This window comes from Phaenicophaeus curvirostris, chromosome 13 (assembly GCF_032191515.1).
Source record: "Phaenicophaeus curvirostris isolate KB17595 chromosome 13, BPBGC_Pcur_1.0, whole genome shotgun sequence".
Taxonomy (NCBI): Eukaryota; Metazoa; Chordata; class Aves; order Cuculiformes; family Cuculidae; genus Phaenicophaeus; species Phaenicophaeus curvirostris.
The window spans coordinates 7,432,573-7,455,532 of NC_091404.1; positions in this window are offsets into that span (position 1 = coordinate 7,432,573).

Sequence of the window (22,960 nt, forward strand, 5' to 3'; positions counted from 1 at the left end):
TTTGTGCACTGCACACTGAGTTGTTGAATAACCTTCAAGCCAAGTATTTTTTATCACTGAAATAAGGTAAAAAATAATTTTATGAGTTTAAAATCATTATGTTTTTAAAAAGAGGTTATCATAGCTCTCTGTCTTCCAAGTACTCAAAGGATATGCCTACTTTGCTATCATTAAATGAAAAAACCTAGTATTTTCAATACTAAAAAAGTAAATAACTTTATGTAAGAGCATCATTTTATTTCCAAAGGGCATTTTTAAACTAAAATTTAGCATATAATGTTGAAGCTACCCATGAACACTGCTGTTTGTTAATTTCAGACACCAATGTTCAATGGTTTGAAAATTTTTAATGAGAATGGCCATCTCTGTAGATTGAAGACCTTGAAAAACAGAATTAAAAGCTGATGTCTTGTTTAGCATTTGAAAAAGGGACTCTGCCTTTAAGCATTCAAGAATTCTCATATAAACTTAATTTTCATTCGTTTGGCTGCTGTGTATGAGTGCATCCCCATAATCTACTTGTGTTGGCAACAAGCTTGTAGGACATGAGCTGAATTCTCATGCAAGCATTAGTTTCTACCACCATTAGCAGCGAAGATCCCTTGTGGGAATAAAGAAGTGGTATTGGCCATTGAAAATCACCCAAGGGAAGACAATACATGTTCTTTAAAAGATTTCTAAAGACAGGAGTTTCCGGGGTTTTTTTTCATCCCTCTATTTCCAAGTGAATATCAATATTGTTAAAGTTGTGAATTAGGAGCCCACAGAGGTCCACACCTGAATGTTCTCTGATCTGAATTATTTTCATTTCTATATAATATAAATTTAAAACCTTAGAGACTCATGAAAACAAAAAAGACAATTTCTAAATGCACTCATAGTAGTTATAATAAAAAAACACATTTCAAGAGTTTAAGTGTCAGTCTGCCTTGTTACCTATAATCACAGTGACTGAAGTTTCTGTATTTCAAAGGCAAAAATAGCAGTGATAGTATAAGGAAAACCTATTGCAGTTCATTAGTCATGGCACATTGGAAGAAAGATTCTTTGGCAATTTTATGGTCATTTTAAAAATTGGTGGCTTCTCAAAAGAGAAAGTCTTAAGAGGTTCATATTTCACTTACTTTTCAGAGGCTGGGTAAGGCACCTCTGCAAAAACAGTGAATTCAAGCAGGCCATGCAGAGGAAAGGAAGAAGTGATTGGGAGATGCAGATCCAGTGCAGAGATTGAGCATCTTGTTTATTTGTAGTGCCTGACCTACATCTGAGTACCCAAACACTTAGAGGAGAGGAAGAGTTCAAAAACTTGATCCACATCTGAAAGATATGACGCAAACCTTTGTGAAGAATAGTAAACAAGCAAGATAGGGGAGAGTGAAAAGGAGCAGATTTACTTTTTCCCCAACAAAGCAAAAGCAATATTACATCCTATAGAAAGCCTACACAATGTACACTGAAAATGTAGGGGGGTTGGGGGATGGCAGTGAGATCAAACCTAGTTTTCCATGTAAACTTATCATCACTTAGTAACGAGTCCTTAGTGTTTGAAAAGATCACTTTATGAAAACATCAGCTCAGTTTCCAAAAGTTGCTTAAAAAAGGAAGTAAATATTAGGAATCATTAAGCCTGATGCCAAAAGCAAAACAGAACCACGATGCAGTTTTCTGAGTCTACAGTGTCATCGTATCCTGAATGCTCCAAACACTTCCAGTTGCCATACTTTAAAATGAATGAAGCAGAAATAGGGAAGATGTGGATAAAAAAGAAAGATGATTATCAAAAGCATGTTATAGCTTCCATATTGAATACTATTTAATCATCCTGCAAAAAGAAAAGAGTGGGGATGCAGCACAGATGTATAAAATCATGACTAACATAAACAGGGGTAAGGAATGACTGTTGAGCATGGCTTCCAATAGAATTAACTAGACTATTTTTTGCTGACTTCAAAACACTACTATGAAAAAAACACAATAATAATTTATGACATTCAATTTAAACATTACAACTAAATAAAGCATTAAAACTGAAAGGCTGAATAGACTGAGCTAAAGACCAATGTGAGTAGAATCACCAGGCTGGAAAAGAACTCTTGGATTGTCAAGTCCAAATCGGGCTTTCTTAGTTTTCTTTTCAACTGGTTCATGACTCAAGAAATGTAAAATAATTCTAAGTTTTGACTTATGAATGATACAGTGAAATATTAAAGGTACATTAGACATTAACGTCTACCACGCTTCTCTGTTTAACTGTTCTTTGAGAACATGGACAGCTTTATTGAAGGTGAGAAATAGCAGGCCCTTTTCACACTATAATTTGAAGTATAGAGAGTACACACAGGCATCTAACCTGAGAGCCTCTTCAGTCTCTAGAGAGGATTGTACTTGATGACCAGCCCTAGAACTAACAAAGGTTTCATCCAGAGTCAGTGATTTAATGCCATTGTCCAAGATCTTTACAAGCTACAGTGAATCACGCTGAAGGCGAAGGGAACATACACACTAAGGGCCTAATCTTGCAGATACCTGGCATCTGAGCTAAAACTACTCGTGTTTAACCTAAGTTTTCATTTTCTCAGGAGGCAATGAAGTGGGCATCAGTAATGTATTTACAACTCTCCAGCTTCTCTTGCAGGGTTAACGCTTTCAGCATTGGCTCACAAGGAAACACCACTCTCTAGAGTACCCACCTCTTGCTCTGCTGCAGGGAATAGCTTTCTTTTGTGTGTAAGATCAGTCTGTATCATGCTTTAGATTATCAAGGATATTTTCTCATGTTGGGGAAAATCCATCAGGGAAAACTATAAACTGCAAGAGTCTTGGATTGGAAGGGGATAGAAGATTTGGGAATGAAAAAGAATTGTGTCTTTTTTTAACCTGCAGATTTCCATTATCACTAGCAACCATCTGAAGATGAACCATTTAATTTTACCTGGTATATAAGCTGCTGCTGATACTAAAGAGTTATTGAGAAGTGGAGAGGTAAAGAAATCATGGACTATGAAGTATCCAGCCTCTTTTCAATGAAGTTAAACAGAGCTGTGTCACTACAGTTAGCGTGAGCAGAATAAAACAAAATCTAGTTATTTTCAATTCATCTATTACACAAATTAACTGTCGCATGCAGTTTCCTTGTTTATTTCAACAGCAGCAGGAAACCCAGGTAAGTTAACACATTTTTCTTTTACAATTTACACTTCAAATTATATGAACACCCACAGCATGCTGCATTGCAAGATTCTGTAGGTTGACAAAACACAAGATGAGTGTTTCATTGCTTGCAACAAGCATTTCAGGACTGGCAAGAAAATGGCTAGCATTGTTTTAAAATAAAATACTATCGTTACAGTAAGTAGTCATTGGGATTTCTTGGGCAAAGCCTTAAAATGGCTCCAACACCCAGTAAAATGTTTCTATGTGTGTCATCATGACCTGCAGACCATCACCTACTTCTGAAAAGTTGAGAGAGACATTTAAGCTTTTGTAATCAAACATGGAAATGAAATCACCTTGTGGCATTTATGATCTTGATTAAATTAGACTTCTCTTCTCTTCACTTAGAACCATGTCATAACCTGTTTTCCAAATGACTGTCTACGAAGCTCTACCATCACTGCCCAGATTCTGCAGAGAGCCAGTGTACTCTTCCCTCCATAGACAGCTCCAAACTGAAAGGACAGTATCACTGCAAACAGTGCCTTAGACTTCTCAGCACTCCCTTCATTTATCATATGGCAGAAGGAAAACAACAGCAGAAAGCTAGAAAGGACTTAAGCACTTGCACCCTTTTAAAGCTGAGTTTGTTGGAAAGCAAGCTCTCTTTCCCCAAACAGTATAGCTGTGAGTGCAGCCTTTATCAGATGGGCTTGGAATCAAGTCTGTATGTTCAAAGTAATGATGAATCTCTTCTCCACTGCCTATGAAATATCCTTAGATTTAAACAAGCTAAGAGCCGTGCAGCTTACTTAAATGCACACGCATTTCCTTCGTGGAAGAAAGAAGTGCTAGGAATTTGTGATCAGATACAGGAAGATAATATGAATTTAGTCAGCAACCAGCATAGCTACTTCCTTTGAAGTTATTGAGAAATGCATCGGGACAGGCTAAAAAACTAGACTAAGGCAATCTCAACCCATAAATATGCATCTAAATTGCTAACACAAGTCATAAGGAAAAATCGGAACTGAAGACATTAATTTTCATCCCAAAATGCACATGCAGCCATTTCCCACTGCACATGCCCTTTCTGTTTCCCAAACTCATTCCAGCACAAGCATGCACAGCACCGTGTCTTTGAAAATGAGAAAGAGGGATTTCCCATGAAGAATACTGTAACAGAAAAAAATCAGAGTAGAAGATTATACATTTCTTATTGGCAATGCTTCAAGGTTTTATGGTCAAAGAAACCTCAATCAAAACTAACAATGTTTCAGTAGGAGATTCAATTAGATCTGACCTAAAATAATTAACTTCCAGCACTTTCATATGCTGGTAATCCTCTGTCCCACGTGCAATATAGCCTTTTTTATCTAGGTACACAGAGAGTTTGCAGCAGTTTCTAGAGAGATGAAGAGAAAACAGTTCAAGCTATAAAGTTAACTGGAGGGAATTTGGAAAGAGAGAGGGTCACTTTTTTCCTGAAAACACCCTGTACTCAGCTACTTTTGCTTATGGAAGACTGTTGTTTCATTTAGCTTTTGAAGATTTTATACAGAGGAGTTTTCTTTCACTGGTGCTATTGTTGCATCAAAGAATGACAACTTGTTGCCTTGAATCTACTTTTCCAAAAATAATAATTAATAATACAAATAAATAAGTCATATTACAAATGACTCCTGGAGGTTTTGCAATCCAGCCTCACTCCCTCTGAAGCCTGAAGTAATAATGCAGGAAACTTTTACTGCAATTTAATTATGATATCACTTCAGCAAAATAAAGCACCCATAGAACTAATTCACTTCAAGCCAACACAGAACAAGTAGAATCTGCCTCCGAGTTTGGCCTTGGACATTTATGTATACAGCAAAGTCCTGACACTTTGAAATGTTTATTTATTGAACATTACCTCCTTCCATGTGATTTCACAAAAAGGTTTAAGGGACTGCTGTATGTGTTTCACATGCAAGCAGTCCTCCCTCAAGGATGCATTATTTTCAAATGCACAGCAGTCAAACTGTGCAGACTAGCATTTTATTTGTGAAAAACAGTTTTTAGGGTTTAGTCCTGTTTCCTAACATGGTGGAAACTCCTCACTATAACAAGATGCTCTCAATCCCCACAAGAATTTCTCAAATAATAAAGAGCAGATTCTGCAGAGGTACTGGCTTTTCAATATTTACAGATAATTTTAGATTTTAATTACTCTTTTGTTATAATTACTCCTATCATTCCACAAACTTATTAACTTGTACTATTTTATTCAAAGCTTGCAGTGTGTCACCTTCGGAAAACAAACAATGGTCCGTAGGCAACAGCGAGTGGTCATTTTCTGAAACCAAGGATCTCCCATTATTCTGCAAAACTGATAGTGTCAGGTGGTAAAAATAATAAAATGTATATTTTCTATGAATGAGTTGCTTTGCAAATGATCAAAGGCAGTCTTATACCTCTACCATGATTTCTCTTTATGCCTACATGTCCTAGGACATCTGAAATTTTCTACACATCTGAAACTATATTCTTTTCCCAACCACCAAGTACATATGAGTCCTGAGGATGTGGTTATTTTTTACAGCCTGAGAAGATATGTGTTCAGAGTGACATGACAGCAGCCTCTTAATCTCTACAAGGGGGCATCAGGGAGATGAAGCCTGGCTCTTCACACAGGTGGCATGGTGGGAATACAAGAGTGGAATAAATTGGAGGGGGAGGAAAAGGGGGAAGTTCACAGGAGATTTAAGGAAAGACTTTTTCCCTGTGAAGACAGTCAAGTGGCAGAACGCAGCCCAGGAAGGCTTTGCCACCTCTGTCCTTGACAATTTTCAAGGCACAGCTGGGTATAGCCCTGAGTAACCCAGTCTGTTCTTTTGCCTGGCCCTGCTTTCAGCAGGAGGTTAGAATAGAGATCAATTGTGTCACAATTCAAAACCCCTCCGAGCTCGTCCTCCCCCTTCCCACAGGTATGAACAAACCCCTCATTTTTATTGAGACTTGACAAATATTTCTGCCCCAACTCCCCCTTCCTGTTGTGTATTAAACAAAACATTCCCCCAATGTCCTTCATTTTCAGATGTGTAAGGAAATTCTATATAAATAACGGCCGCATGATGTTACATTACACGTTTGACAAGTGTTGAAGTCAACTGGTTTCACACATTTCACAGATAAAAGAAACTGGCTGATTACGTGTAATTCTTGAAGATAAAACGCACATATAAACATAAAGTAGGCATGATATTGGCAGTTACATGAAAAAATGGATCGAAGAATCACCTTCTGTTACCAGATGATGATTTTCCTTTTACTTTCTACTGCTTTAAAATTTTTGTGGATATCAGATCTCATAAAGATGACAACTTAATATGAGCATAATGCTCTGCTCTGTTCAGCTGTACGCAACACCACCAAAAAAACTGCTCTGCCAGGATCCAGAGACAAAGGAAGAAAGTGATGAATGTGTAGTGCTCCTCTTAAACCTCATAAGCTGATTGGAGATTTTATTTATAAAATAAATTTCTGAATGCCTCCGGAAATCTCACTCAGCCAGTCTGGTTGGTAAAGAAAAGGTCACTGATTGAAGATGGAAAGCAAAGCCCCTACACTGCTACAGATTCTTTTTCTTAATGATGTGACAGGCATTGACCACAGAGTGACTTCTGCATATGTGCTATTCACATTTGGAATCTATTTATATTTCCTCCACAATGCCAGTCTTGGTCCTTTTAACCTCGTTACTGCTATCCCCTGCTTCCACAGCAGGTAGCAAAACCGAAAAAAAGTCATACAGAAGTGATTCGTATGCAATGTGAATAGAGGCAAGTGCTTAAGACTTTTTTTGTTTTAGAAGTGCTCTTTTCTTCCTGACAATGACACTTGCAGAACTAAATTTAGGTATCTTATCTGCTCCTGGATATGTTGGAGTACCTCAGAAATACTTGATCCATAGATTTCATAGTCCTGGCTGCTTAAAGTCAGAAAAAGAAGAAAAGAGCTCATTTACGTACCATGACCCAACATAACGGTACACAGTGCATTCTTACATCACAGAACCCATCTATTATGAAAATAAACAAGAAGTCATAACTTTAAATAACTGTAGACTTTTTTCTTTTGCTCCAAATGGAAAAAGAGAACAGAATTTTTTCAAACAGCCTATTTTATTGAAATGAGGAAATATTGTTGAAACACTCTTATAAATGTCTAGATCATCATCAGTAATGCCTCCCAAATACCATCTGTACATACTGCTATTTTTAATGTTGGACTGTTCTTGAAAGTTGCTAAGAAAAACATTTATTCATAGCACATAAAGCTGTATCCTGTCTATGTATTTCCCTCCATTTGGACGGGATCCCAAAGTTGGTAAAATTTTTGGAATTATTTTTAAAATTCTAAAAGAACCGAAATCACATATTTTAGTTTTCTTCCAAAACTAACATTCAAGGACCAGATCCTGTAAACTTTATCTCAGAAGCTATTCATCAAAATGCAAATGAAACCTTTCAATTCTGCAAGACAGACTCAATAAATACATATCGCTAGTAATTAAAGGTTACCCATTCAAACAACACCCATTTTATTTTAGCTTGCAAGTTTAACAAGAACTGATGTGAATCAGCCCTTTCCCTCAGAAAGTCTGTGTTCAGGGATGCAGCAAAGACTTTTCCAGAAAGTCTGGGTAAGTGTATTATGTACTTATACATGTAACAAAAATTTTATTAGCTCTTACAAGCAATATTATTGAGGATTAAGAGTCTTCTATTGCAGAATATTTGTAACTGGTAATCCACCATTTCTAAACCAGAACACGTACTGTGCTGCATTACACGTCACCTAAGGTTACTATGGCTTTGTTTATTCAGGTTATGGATACATCTTTTGTCTATTGTATGAAGCTCAATGGAATAGTTTTTCCAAAAACAAAAGGGTGCTGTGGCCTGGCACAGCCATAAAACTCTGCAGTCGCTCTTTTAAAAAGTCAGTTTACCTAAAACACGGATCTTGCTCAATATACAGACCAGTTGCCTGGAGAGCTATGCCTGTTGAAACAGCCAGTTGTGTCTCTCATTTAGCTAAAGGATATATTTTACCTACTTTTTCCCCTTTGGTCAAATTCATTAGACCCTCACATTTTCATTTTCCCTTTATGCACCCGGATCTTATGCTGATTCCTGAAATTTTCTTATTTTTTTTAGCTATTAAACTTATATTATCAAAATACTGTAATTTGGGAACTCTACTTGGCTATACCCAGAAGAGCGCTGAAAATCTGCTTCACTAACTCTGCTCCGACCCCCAGTTTCTACAAATGCCATAAATGCTGCTATAAAACATCAGCTCTGCAGTAACTTTCACAAAGTAACATCACACACACACAAAACCCCAACCTAAGCTCAATAGCTGCAGTTTTGCGTCAGAAGAAAATTCCTGATAACTGTCAACATCTTTAGGTTTAAAGAATGTTGTACTAATTGCTGACTGTTCACCTCTCTATCGTTACAAACCTGAGGTTGTGATGTATTTACCCTGCACTCCGTAGTGATTACACATTTGCATGATGTATTATTATCACATAGTGACTATTTGTTTCAGCTCTGTTCCAAGGCTGACAGAAAAACTTGGGTTGGAGCTGACATGGCACTGCAGCCAAACAGTTACAAGTAGTAATTGGGCAGCAAGCCTGAACGGTCTTTTCATCACTTTTATTTAAAATCAGATTGGTGAGGGATTATTTCCCTCCTGTTTTAACTTGGTACACAATTTCACATGGCACATCTTATCAGCACCTAGTAACAAAATGCTGTGTTTCCAAGGGAACCAAGAGGGAGCATTCCCAAGGGGCCCGAAGCAAGGTGAGCGTGCTGTGGCTGCTAACACAACAGACGAGGGCTCTTACTGCTGCAATACTATCTCAGCTCCAGAGACATGAGGAAAGGGGAAAAAAAGGAGCACCGTTACTGAAACACTTCACCTGTAAGACTGCTGTGAGGCAGGTCAAGGTGCCCAAGAGAAGCTGGCAGGAACCAGATTTCAGCCTGTTTCTATCTCACTGTGCACTGTCCTCACTCGCTCGCAGGATGCTCCCCCCTAGAACTGCCCCTCACTTCCCAAGCTTTCTGCAGGCTCCCAGAAACCCAGGACACGTTGTGCATAAGTTGACTTTTACCTGTAAGAGGAATATACCTTGGAATTTTAAGCTAGTACCTTGAAAAATAAGAGCTTTGCTGGCCTGGACTTTCCCCTCTTCGCCCTTCTATATGTTGATAATTGATACTGGTTTTTACTTATTTTGGTCGTCAGTGCCAGTGGCTTTAGCACAAGTTTAAGTATATTTCATCTAATTTTTGTAAACACACTTGTGATCAACACTGTAAAGGTAAGAGACAGCCAGTCATTAATTAGAAAAAACTCACCACCATGATTTTAAAAAAGTTAGTAGGAAAACAAAATCAGTTGGAGCTGGGTTTCTCTCAAATCAAAACCTTGCGGATTTTCAGTAAAGTTCTTTACCTTCCTGCTCGTAGAATCCATTTCCCAAGCTTCCCCCGCTCTTTTCTGTTTGAAAGGTTAAGTTTCACCACTAGCTTTACATAAAAATGTAGTTTTCTACTATATTTGAACAAGTGGATTGCATCAATCTGTTAAATCCCAAAGCTTATGAAATACACAGAATCAGGATTTAGTGACAATCCAGCTGGGTAGGGGATACTGATGCTCAATAAACACATACAAAGAATTTCACTTGTATGAAGTAAAATATATTTTATCATTAATTTGCTAAAAATTAACGGAAATCTGTGGAAGTCAGCTCTTCAAATAAACTTGCATTAATGAGAATAGAAACACAGCAAAAATAGAATCTGGATGACACTTCTGGTAGGCGGATCCCCAATTAAACAGTTGTCTATGACACTGCTGGGATAAAAACCACAAGATCTTCCCCCCCGCACAAAGAAGATGAGTCTATTCATAAAACAGTTTCTCAGTCAATTTAGTTCCTGTATACCTATTTCATTTCTGCATGGATACAAAAATGAAGCAAGCCCCATATCAGCAAAGTATAAGCAGAAGCTTAACTTTAAGCACGTGGGTATCCACTTTAAACTCCATGCTCCATTGGTTTTCTTTAATGCAGCCCTAATTCACTGAAATCAATAGATTTACTGCAGATGTACTGAAGGCTGAGAGCAGAGATTAACCAAAATATGTAAGTTATTTCTAAAGACCGAGCATATATTTGTCATGAGCATAGATCAAATGACAGAATGGAAATTCTGAGCAAACGCCCTCCGCTGGCAACAAAGGAGAAAGGCTGAACCTTTCTTGGACCTCCCTCTCCACTCTTGCCCGCCTGTCCAAGTTCTTGCGTCCTATCTGCCCATCCAATATCAAAGAAAGCCTTGCTCTTAACTTATTATGACAATTTCCTTTGAAGAACAGTATATTAAACCATTTGTACACCATTTTCAAAATCTGCATGATTTCCTATCCAAACAATCTCAAGTTTTTGAAAGTATCCTCACTCTGCTTCACAGTTAAAAGAACAACAACAAAAAAAGGCACTGATTTTACTGTTGTAAAAGTTGCCCCTTTTCTCCTAGCCTTGATCACTCAATAGGGAATTTTAAACTCTTTTTGTGAGGGATGGTATTCTACTGCATTCCAGCACTGCACATGGATACAGCCTTTATGAGCAACATAATAAACAGTAAGTACAACCCAAATCCAAGTCTCATCCAAAGATCCCAACAGGACACCATTCCTGAATCTTTGCTTCAAAATCTTACCTCTCTGACCTTCTCTATTGCAGAGTAATCCTCCAAACTTTGCCATGCTTTTGGAAGAAAACGACAAAAGCAAGGAGCAATATTTATTCCAGAATACTGCACTCCCACAGGCAGATAAGTCTGGAGATTCCATGTCACTTGCATGCTGTATTCACAGCCTTTTTAGAATTGCATCATATCAAATATCAGCACATCTTGCAAGTACACATTCATAGAACGTGGTCTGAATAAAATTCAATACAAGAATGTTAGAAGATATAAATATGCAAGCACTACAAGCTGAAGTTCCTAGCTTTTCTAGTTAAACTCATTTTTCTTCAGATCCCCACTCAAATTTCACTTTTAGCATCAAGCATTCAAGACTTAGGAATTACTGATGAGAAGAGCAGGGAACATAAATCTTTAACAGTGACATTCTTCACTGATTTGGTAGGATATACCCATGCAAATTACTGGTCTCTAGAATAACTGTTTTAACCACTCTCACCTCTCTTATATCTTGGTCTTCTGGTACAAAAGTAAAGCATGCACGGAAAAGAGTCCCAGAAGAGAGTTCTCAACACTAGATAAACCATTATAAATATGACAGCATTTACAATATGTTTCATTTGTTTCTTGACCACTCTTCAAAAGATTTCCATGTTATTGTACCTTACATAGTGAAAACTCTCTGACAAAAGCACTACTACATTTTAATATGATCTAGAGTTCTCATGACAAATCATTTTTAAAAGCTAAATGTTTAGCCAAAGATATTACTTTTTTCCATCATCCCACATTTAAGTAATTCAGCATACTCTTAGCTTTTATTTCCCTTTTATTTGAATTAGTTACATGTTGTTCTTATGAAGGAAACAGCAGTGCCCTGTCATTCAATGACCTATAGGCTTTTAATTAAGATAAGCAGTTTAATCTGGGATACTGTTGCATTGTCAGTGGTTGAGGAGGTGGCAAAACTAGTAAATGCATGGAAAGTTATCTGCATTCAAAATGAATACAAACTGTCAAATTCTGGCATTTGCTATGCAGAGAGTTTCATTCTGAAAGTTAGCTTGATCATACTCTACACTATGCTTTAATGACACTGTCTGCATGTCTGGTTTAACAGCCCAGATAGAGTATTTGTACTGTATGACCAGCTATATGTCTGCCAAGGCTCACTGGTGTTTGCTATATAGAAGTACATAGTAAACAATTACATCTCACCAGTGCTCCCATCTGACTACCTTAAGCATGCAACATTCTCAACTCTCACGCTCAGTCTTAGAATACTTTGGTTTATTCTTAACATGGTGCATTCAGGGGAGGGTTTGGGTTTTTTCCTAAAAATTAAAAATCATGGCCCCCATCACTGCGGAGAAAAATGAAGACATGCTCAAGAAACAAAGCAAGTACATATATTTTTCATCTGTTGATTTTCCAAGTCTGATTCATGATTTATAAAGTGTAAGATTAGTCACATCTCAACTGTATCATAGGCTGGAGCTGTTTAAGGCTGAATGGGCTGCTGATGCAGCTTTTAAAAGCCTCCACAAAAACTGCCACTTTCTCTGAAAAAAATGCCTTCTAAGTGTTCACTTAACACAGCTGACCTTATTTTGGCCAGCCAGATGAATATAGATGCTGACATTATATGGTGTCCTTAGGATGCACGAGTATAAACTATATTCTTTTATCACCACTAAGAATGAAAACATAGCCCATGCAACTTCAGTATCTGCAATTTATGTTCTCAATAAAAAACGTGTAATCCCATATTACTGGTAAGTTTAACATCGCTCTTCACAGCAAGCTGAAGCCCATTCCTGGGAGTCCCGAGAGAGAAACCATTAGCTGGATGAGGTTTTCTTACTCACTATTTACTCACTTGAGTAAAAAGTACCCTGAGAAAATCTTATACATAGCCTATTTTTTCCACAACTGGTACTTCAAGCAGAGAGATAGGAACAAAGTAGATTGGGAGGAAGATTAACCTCACTTAAAATTCCTCAAGCTTTTGAATTTAGTCCCTAAAAGCTGCAGTGGCTGTTGAGCTTCCCAGTGAAATGCAGGAGTCAAAGTTCGGTACAGAAAGTTCACCAGGAACGTCTAACTAGTCAAACTAAATACTGCTGCTCAATGCTCAAGTGCTGTTTTGATCAGTTCTTGTGATGAGGCTAAACTCTGTAATAACAGTACCTGGTATGTATTATTTCTTCTGATCAATTGCACATTTAGAGAACTGCAAAGAGAGGATTACTGTAAGTTCAGAATAATCAAAGGATAAGGAGGCTTTATCCTCAGACCCACCAACTGCAACTCACAGGCATGATTTGCAGTACTTTTGGTGTTTTATCTGCTAGAAGACCTATCTTTAACTGAACTCTCGCTATTTTACACTATCTTGTAATAGTTGGAGTTATGTTAAATGCCTTTGCTCCTCACAAAGATTTTCCTCCCTGGGCTTTTTATTTTCTCTGAGCATAAAAGTATATTTTTCCCTTTTTTTATTCCCATTTCCATCTACTTGTTGTTGGGTTATGTGTGTGCTACTCCCCCACTCCCCAAATCACAATAAAATATCACAGGATAAGCATGAAAATCAAGTTTTTATACTTAGATTTTGATTAATGATATTTCAAAGAAAGACTCTCTGTACCTTAATGAGGCAATAGCTACACTATTGGATATAGGACCTCTGTTAGGAAGAAAGTACTGCAGAACTGCATTTTATTGTGTAAAGGATGATGTTTAAACATAGGAAGAAACTTCTGAGAAGGAGAAATCCTAATGTTCTGTCTTGCAGCCAAGCCTGCTCAATAACCTTTCCTAGAAGGAGAAAGACAAATGAAGAAGACAAATAGTGAAAACATCCAGGAAGAACTGAAGTGATGGTTGTATACAGACTTGTTTGTTTGGGTCTTCTTTCATTAATCCTAGCCTGATATAAACATAGAGTCTGCATGGCAAGCTACAGGCAGAAATGGGGAAGAATCTTCCCAAAAGAATAAAGACTGACTTTCTGAGGAAGCCATCATTTCAGTATTCGTCACAAAAGAACCCTTTTAAATTTATTTTTTAATATGTTGTGTTGCCTAAAAGAAGAAGAAATTATAACTGCGGCGTTGTTGAAGCTGGTAATACCTTCTAAGCAATTTGCACTTCACACAGATTAGAAATTAAAATCTCCTTGACCAGGACAGATGGATGAATATGCTTTAGAGAGACTATGCTTTAGCTTGCCATAAATTAGCAAAATCCAATTAACAAATAGTATCCAAAAATGCCATGAAATGTACCACACTTTAATATTCAGAGATGCTGAAAGAAGCTGGACAAGCAAAAACATCACCAGGGAGTTTGTGGAGAGCACAAACATTAAGGATGCAAGTGTGGACAGAGAGAATTCCATTTAGATTCGACCATATATTGTCAAGAGGGATCCATGGATGGTTTCCATGGGTGAAACGGTATTGCTGTACTGCTCACCAGAAGACTGCATAACATCAGCTTAATTTGAAAGCTCTCCTGGAACACACTATCTTTTTCTCCATAGAAAGAACCAAACACAAACTTCAAACAGAGTTTCAATGATTTAAACCCTGGAAGTAAAAGGTTAAGCTCTCAACTCTGAAGAGGTGTAGACTTATAAATAGTATTTTTCAAAGTAGGACAGAATGTTGGGTCTGCATTTTCAAATAAGCGTTTTCTTTTGGCAGAAAATACCAGTTCACTGGAACCCGATTGCTTTTCTAGACATTCTTTTTCCCCAGGAAAAAGAACACATATTCAGGGATGGTGCTCGGAAAGGTTTTTCCAGTTCATGTAAGTATTTCTACTTAAAATTATTCAAAAGGAAAAAGACTCACATGCCCTACAGCCAGAACAGACAATGGCCCAAGAGTTAGGGGAGACATGAAGGACTGGAAAGACTCAGCTCTACAAACTGAGAAGCATTACCTCATTTGTTTTTGGTGAAGGGAGGAGCTGTATTTTAATTCTACAACAAAACTGTTCTCCCAGCATATTGACAGCAAAAGGAAGGTTAAGGGTGGTGAGACAGAGAAGCTGACCAAGTCCTGTGTCTGTCCCTGGGCAGGTAAGTGCCCTGGAGTGAGCCAGGGACTGGGTGACCCCCTTCCCCCATGTAGGAACTGAGGCTGGTATGGTGAGCTGCCTTCCACAAGCAGTTGAAGATTAATCTTTACCAACACCGGCTTTGTTCAGCACTATAAATGTATTAAACATGATGTGAAGTCCCTTCAAGCTGATTAAAAACTGTGGAACATTTCTGATCAACTGAGTGCTTGCACAAGCTAACTATACGGTAGATCTGACACCCATCCAAACTGTCCTTAAATGATCCAGGACACTTGGACAATGTAGCCTAAGAATCTTTCTAAGCTGCTTTCTGATTGTATTCCCACAGAAAGTAATATAACTCATGAATACAGTAATAATGATTCTTTTTTTTGCAGTTGCAGCTTATAAAAGTTAATTATAAGAGTTACTTCTATCCCTGGCACAATACCTACCTTTTAATAAACATGGTAATTGAGTGCAACTGTCCACCACAAGCCCATTTCATGTACCCAGAGGCAAATATATTAATACTTGAAATACAGAAAGAAGTACAACTATCATATAAATTAAGCTTTAGGACAAAAAATGCTTTGACAGATGAGCACTGCTGCAAAACAATAGTAAATGTGCATGTAGTTTCTTTTAGTAGTTCACTGTAAGTGCGGATGAGCTGCTCACATTTAAAATTTCTGTAGCACTCACTGCTACAGTATTTAAGTTCTTGCACATGAATAAAAGCATCATATGCATCAAGGATGAGTTGGAGGCTATTTTTTCAGCCTTAAATTGTTGTTTCTTGCTTTTTATTCTGCATTCTAAATGGCAAACATCTCATCTGTTATTATAAGACCAGAGTAGCACTAGAAAATGCAGGTTCTTTTAGAACAAATACAAAGACCACACTCAGATACCATCCCCAAAGCAGAACTATTTCATATTTGAGATGTAACTATGCATCAAATACTATTTACATACTCAGAATCTCAACCTCAGCATTTCTCAACAGTTTTGAATGAAAACAGGCAATCTCTATTGATAGGCAGAATGGCATCAAGCCAACTTGAATGTTTCCACTCCAGACAGCATTTCATACCTTCACCTTCGGCACAATCACCTCAGCAAGCACACATAAAACTTCAGCCCTGTGAAGGAGGCAGTATAAAGAATACACATCATATATATCCTCCTATTTGATGCACAGCATAAATAGCACACAGGCATGTTGGTAGCAGATGACATGAGGGTTTTCTTTGTGGGTTCTTTTGTTTTTCCTTGAGTGAAGAGAGCTTCATTTAACCGATGTTTGAAGTTTTGAAGAAACTTCACCTAAACAACATAACTGTTCAACATTATGGTTACAAAAGACAGAGCAAGAAGAGCCATGTGCTTTTCTGGTTTAAAGAAAAATAATTTGGAACAGTATTTAAAACTTCCCACAAGAGAGTCATACACAAAAATCAGAACGAATGTGACAAATACCAAGACCTTATCTCCACCCTAACTAACCAGAGGGCAGCTCAAGGGCATACATTTAGAAAGCAGAGACAGTCCACAGAATTTTCTTACTACTTCACAAGAGCAATATTGGGGGAGGAGGAAGCAAACCTATCTTGTATTATAGCACTCTGGGTTTTTATGATGATGCTGTTGTGACTGGCATCATCTAACAACGCAGACTTAGGCAAGTCTATAAATAAAACAATCTTAAAAAAACAACACAATGAATTTCAATTTAATATGTCATAGGCCCCTAACTTCAAAAACTGCAATCATTCACAAGAATGTCCATGACAAGAGAAATTTAAGGGACCGAAAACTGCTGAAGAATCTTTTAATGGAGTCTTACAGAAGGCAATATACTGCATTGCCAAGTTATGCTTTAGCTAACCTCAGAAATTTTATACACTAAGGTGATGAGCTTTGAAGATAACCCAGGAAATCTGCATGACAATACCTGATCTGCAGAACCACAAGTAGAATGCATCGTGTTCCCCCAGCCTCCCTTTAAAATATTAAAACATTCAGTGAAATGCAGTTTTATACCATGCTGCTTTGACCTTTGCAGTATTTTTTATTTTGAGCAAATGGGCATTCCATCCCTTTCCCAAAGACTAGTGAGACTGTAAACAGCAAGAAATGAGGAGCTGCAGCCAATCTAATTACAGAATATTGAAAAGGTCAAAGAAGTGCACCAAGCCAGTGTAATCTGCAAAATTAAAGTTATGAAGAGCCCTTGGATGTGGGGAAAGAAAAAAGAAGGAATAGAAATAAAGCCAGTAATTGATATTGACCTAATTGCCCTGGGGTAGAGACGAAAACCCACAAAACATACCTATCAGGAACTGGAAAATGCACACCCACAGCAATGCTGCAGGCATAGAGAGGTTTCAAAATGTCAAGCAACAAAATCCAACTACAAGTGGGTTTGCACTAATATCCCAGTACACTGAAGTCAGAATTTAATTGCACTAATACAATTGCACCAGTATCAATAGCAAATGGTTGTGGTAGAACTACTGCAATGCCATTTCTGTATGACCAAAATAAGTCTAGCTAGAGTCATTCTCACGGGGCCTCACACATATTCTGGAAAACTTATACCAGCCACACACAGCCATTGTATTTATAAAACAAGTGGCAACTCCTGTGATACTTGGTAAGTTATAAATAAGAACAAAAGTAATCTAATGAGAGGTAGTATCTAGAGAGATAAAGGAAAGTAGCAGAAAGTCTCTAAATGTTCCAGATTGTTCTGAGGTAAAGAGTGATTATCAGCACCAAGAATAGTGCAAAGTTTTTTGCAACAAGAGGTCAAAGCTAAATCTACCACCAGACAAAATAAAATGTCCTTGTGATTATTGGGTCTTCCTTGGTGGAATTTTTCTTCCATTTGAGTTGAAACTCTCAGAGCTTTCTTCAGTCCAACCTAACAGTGACTTGAAGTTAAAGTTAACTTTCTGGTCCCCTGACCTTCTGGTTTGTTTGCTTTATTTGTTTTTTTTAAATGTCCTTAAGTTGGTTGAAAACTGTTTTTAATGCAGGTCAATAAAAACGAAGGGCAAGTGGATATTATGATTCCTGAAAGGTTTTGTCAGACCTCACATGAGTAAGAATTTGAGATGCTGCTTTGCAGTTTAACAGCCTCTCTTGGCCTTCCTGTTGCCTATGAAACATGACTGTTGGACCTCAGTGACTCCTCAAAGTAATGTAAATGAATTCTTCATTTTCAGACCCAGCCTTCTGCATTTGTTGCATGTTTAAACAGAACTATTCTACCCATTCACAAAGGTCTCCAGTGTATAACTGATGAAGAACTATGAACAACAACCTCAAAAACTTTACATTTGTATCTTGGGACCAATGCAATTTCTGCTTTTTTTAAAAAAAACAATAATACATACAATTTTAAAGAAAATTAAACTGAAGGAGAATAATGAAAAGAACTTTCATACTGAGGAAGTAAGTAATGTTGAAACAGCAGCAATCTCAAATTGTAAAGCATTAGCAGCTGCAAAAAAAAATAATCTTCAATCACTCCAAACCTCCAAGATTTTCAGAGTTCAATTACACTTCATATTATGCACAGCAATACATGATACAAGGAACAAAAAGCCCATTTATTCAGAAATGAAATTCCCTTCTTGCACAAATCTGATGCCACAACTTATTCCTTAAGGTAATTATGATAATGCTTTGGGATGCACACAATTTATTCTTGCTCCCTCTAACCATGACAGTCCCACCCTAAATACATTTAAAGTTCTATCAGAAGCACGGTAGCCAGCATCAATTCTCAGTGTGTTACCCACAAAGATTAACCAGTATTAACTTAATGAAGAAGGAGAAATACATCTGCATGTCTTCTCCCCAGGCTTTTGTTTACATTTTCTGGTTTGTGACAACACAGAGCTCATTACTGATGTAAATTAAGAGATTTGTGTCATAATGAATTATAAGGAAACTATTACACTTACTGGCCGCTTATGTAAGGTGTGTAAGGAAACACGATAATCGTGCCAGTGAAACCACTTTCATACAAAATCATTCAAAAGGAAAAATAGACCACAATCAAGAAAACGGATGAGAAAGAATGAAGGTTCACAAATTAATACCAACCTATAAAATGATGGTACATAAATATGCTGTGCACACATTTACAGAATGTATTTAAACTAATGACAATAAAGAAATACAAGCAAGGAAAGGAGGAGATAGGTGGAGGAGAAGAAAAAGAGCAAGTAAAGTAATATTAAAAAGTTTTTATTTCCCTTCAATGGGAAGAGGATGGTTTTAGAAAGGTACTGGAATGATCAGACCAACTCAAAAACAGTTGAGGCAGACAGACATGGCCTTGAAACATGGCAAGAGTTGATTTTCCTGGATAAATTAGCATCAAGGGAGGAAAAGAAGGAACAAGTGTGCCTGGGGTGATGCAAAGGCAGCAGTAACGGGCCCTGCTACAGCAGATTTGTTAGCAGTGCAAGACGCTGGGTTCTGGTTAACCCTACTCAGGTTTTGCAAAAACCCATAGAGGGTGGTACATTTTAAGAAATGCTCTGACAATGCTAGAACATGACTTGCTAAATTTCTGTGAAATCGATACCAACTGCAAGGCTGCATGTACTTCATTTTACTCCCTTTTGTTCCTAGAAGCATGATAACTATTTAAGAAACCAGATATTATTTAAACCTGGGCATCACAAGTAGACAAAGGGAACCTTCAAGATTCTGGCAGTGACAGAGGAAAGACATGAAAAGGCCATCTAGTCTCCAAACCAAAATGTCCTGGTTCCTGTGCCTCACGTGTCTGAGTAAGTGTAATTGTCCAGTATGAGAGTAACAGGTTTAGTTGACAGAAAAGTACAAAAATGTCAGATTTCACCCTGAGCTTATCCAAACAGCTGAGGATGAGCCCAAATTATTCCTGCTACAGTCAGTGCTGTTTTGGTGTTACTCATAACAGTAGGATTGCTTTAGTAAATACTGTCTAAGATCAGGATCAATCCTCGCCATGTACACTGAAAATTTCAGTGGAAAACGCGGATTACAAGTTATCAGTGACTGCAGCCCTAACCTCTGCTATCTGTCAGTTCTCAAAATATTTCTCATTCAGATCCCAGTAGTCATAATGAAAAGACTCATCCATCTTTATTGCTTCAAAGGGAATATATTACCATCTAAAGTGTCACTTAATTTTCAACACCAACTATGTATTTTCTAGTGAACAATTTACATGGAAACCATATCCACAGCATAGAGAACAGATGATTAATGTCCAATCAAATATAACAGAGTTTCATCCTAACAAACATTTTGTTATCACCAGTCACTATGATTTATTGTGATCTATAAAGCTCATGTGCTCTCCCTCTTATGCAAAAAATCAGGGAAAGACAGAGGGACACTACCTTTATAAAATGAATCTGTGTCTTCCTCACAGGAAAATTCCATTTTTGACTATTTTCAAAACAGATGAAAATATCATTATGAAATGTTACAAATCATGCCTTCCTAATAGAAATGCTGGTCTGTTGCGGGCTCTGACTCAGCCATGTGAAATGGCTTACAATTATAGTTCCCATCTATCTCTACTTTCTGTTCAGCTCAGTTATAAAGGAAAAATTGCCTGCAATTATAGATCTTAGGCCAGACCCTCAGGAGGTGCAAGCCAATATAGTCCCATTGCCCATCTCCACCTCTCTCATTTCCCTGGGCAAGGTTAAGGACACCGTATAATGCATTCCTACAGGACAGCCGCTGCCTGTGAACATGTGTGATCCCAGCAGTGTTGGGCTCAAATCACTCACTCTCCCATATTGAATACAGCATGTTGGCATCTAACAGAGGAATTGATGGGATCAGGGATCCCAGAAAAAAAAGGTAATAATAATAATATTCCCTGCCATCCAAATATTTTGTTATAAACCTTAAATACCTGCCACTCAGCCCTCTGCCTCCCACTCCCCGGACGGTGTTTAAGAGTGATCCTTGCCTCCAGCTAACTCACAAGTTACAGTTTGAGTGCAGCTCCCTATCTGGGCGGGTGTTGAGAGTTCAGTAACTTGGACACAGGCCAGTACATACCAGATGTTTCTGGGTCAGGAATGGTCCGCTGCATGACAAAAGAACACGTAGGTTCTCTACCTTGGCAGTCAATCACTGTATTTTTAAGTTTTTCCACCTGCAAGAAAAGGAAATAAAAATCTTTCTTTTTTCTGCTTTATTAAATTGCTTTGAGACCCTTAAGTGAAAAATTGCTGTACAACTGTAAAGTGCTATACATAAAGAAAACTGTAACATTTCAGTACAGCACCAACAAATTTTGATTTCCAAAGTGACAGCTGACTATTGAATTATTGATTCAGATTCACCAGCTGATAAACTAGCATAAATCTCCTCCAAACTCAATGAGAATTCATGGACCACTGGTTCTTCTTAAAAAACAAAATAAGCCTAATTTTATTCCCAGATTTATTTTAAAAATGCAGTGAAAATAATAGAGCTATAACAGCTACTAAACGATGTTTCAAAACTAAGCACAAAGGAAAGCACAAATTTAAGTAGTCAGTCTGCCTCAGCACAACGAAAGTATATATTTTTTTCTTTCTAAAAAAAAACCCAAACAAAACTATTGCAATGGTCATATTTTTAAATAAGAAATCTACTACACTGTACCTAGGAATTGTTCAAGGTAATGTAGCACATGCAATATTACAAGAAAATGTGACTATCCTGAAAACTATTTCTTGGACTTAAAAATGCACTCTCTGCAAGAAAATTAATTTTATAATCAAAACTTTCCATAAATAAAAGTCCTTTAGATCACCTGGCAAGGAGGGCAGAAGGAGATTAAAGGGCTAAGACTATATAAAAGAATAATTAAGGTTAAGAATAAACTAAACTCTTTCCATATGGCGGATGATACCAAAAGATACTCCCATTAAAAGGGAGGCCAGCAACACTGACTACACCCTATTTCTTGATTGCTGCATTTTTTAATGGAAATGCAAACTTCTTAAAGCAGGTTGTGACACGCTCACCTACTGAATGTTGTGGTGGCTCAAAGCACTGCCAGCCTCCCTCTGCCATCTGTCTGCCACCAGACCCCTGTTACTACTTCCCAGCCAGCTGCACGCTGCTCCAGGAGGGATGCACCAATTCCCTCTACCCACCATGGGCAAGGCCAGTGCTCAACTGCTACCCCTCATGTGATAGTTTTAAGCCAACACACTCCAGTTTCCCTGGAGCCAGCTATGGGCATTTGGGTTTTTAGCTCACCTGTTCCAGGGTGGCAGAGGTGGCATAGAAAGCTGGGGAAGCGTAAGTTGAACTAACATGTTGATCCATCCCAGAAATACTGATGAGTATGTCTAAACTTTCATTGTTGGCATTGCCATCTTAACTATAGCAATCTCCAATTTCCCTTCCGACAACTGGTTCTACTTGCAAAAAACAACAGCTATTGTTTTGTTGAAGAGTTCTGTCAGAATAGTCCAAGACACTGATGAACCAGAGGCACAGGTTTGCATAATGAGCATGAAAGGAAAAGAAGCAGCTCTACTCCTACTTTTTGAAGCTTTTAGATTTTTCTGCACACATCCTGAAATCTAGAATTAATGTTCCACCTTACAAAGCTGTATTTCCAAGACTGGGGTTAAAATAAACATTTACTTAGCTACATGATTCCCAGGATAGACTGCAGTGAGTATCTCTGGGAATTAAGACCAAATAAAATGAAATCTGTCATGAGGACAACCAGGGCCAGACTAACACCCTCTCCCTCCCAGTTCCTCTGGTGACTATTCAGGGACGCTCATTCCTTCAGCAGCAACAGAAATAAGCACAAGTGCCAGTTCAGTTCTGCATGAGGCAGCTGATATTTAAGTTAATGGAGGTGTACAGAGTGGTAGAAAAATTTCACTTTCCCAGGTTATTACAGTTCCCTCATTTTC